Raw genomic sequence first — 900 nt, 5'->3', positions numbered from 1 at the left:
TTGCTCAGTCCATGGAGTTACTGCCTCTGCTGGGTGTGAGCATTCCCTGCCAGCTTTCAGATGCTGAACATTTTTAAGAGCCCAGAGGGAACAGTGTTTTTAGGCAGCTCTTTTCAGACACTGAGTTTCTTCAGCTGGAGAAGGGAATGTGCCTTCCCAAATAAGAATGAAAAATATGCCAAACATAAGCAGTTGAATAGCACTGGAGTTATTTTTAGGAACTAAGGTCACTCGGTACAGGAAATGATGGTGCTACCAGCGAGTTATGGCTAGAGACTATGAAACAACATAATTTCTCTCCTCATTGAACTACTTTTTTAATTATCTTCAGAAAATCTGGCAATTTGAATTAGGAGAAGCCTGATTTTAGGCCAGATTTATTAGAGAGTGGGACAAGTAGGTTAGTAGAAAGGTGTGTTTGGTAAGTAATATAGCTCTCCTCTCCCAAATTAGTTCCCATCACATTTTGTCTAAGATTGAGTTCTTGCTGTACGCCTGTGTTTGGGAAATGATGAATCCACAGACCCCCACAACTAGAGACTATTTCACTTAAACATATAGATCTGCATTTTTGCAGATGTTTCTAGTTTTAATGGGATTTTAATCCCAAAAGATTAATGCAAAGAAATAGAGGAAAACAACAGAATGGGAAAGACTAGAGATCTCTTCAAGAAATCAGAGATACCAAGGGAACATTTCATGCAAAGATGGGCTCGATAAAGGACAGAAATGGTATGGACCTAACAGAAGCAGAAGATATTAAGAAGAGATGGCAAGAATACACAGAGGAACCATACAAAAAAGATCTTCACGACCCAGATAATCACGACGGTGTGCTCACTGACCTAGAGCCAGACATCCTGGAATGTGAAGTCAAGCGGGCCTTAGAAAGCATCACTG

This window comes from Bison bison, unplaced genomic scaffold, assembly GCF_000754665.1.
Source record: "Bison bison bison isolate TAMUID 2011002044 unplaced genomic scaffold, Bison_UMD1.0 scf7180017864461, whole genome shotgun sequence".
NCBI lineage: Eukaryota > Metazoa > Chordata > Mammalia > Artiodactyla > Bovidae > Bison > Bison bison.
The sequence above is the reverse complement of the archived record's forward strand: the minus strand, read 5'-3'. Positions refer to the sequence as shown.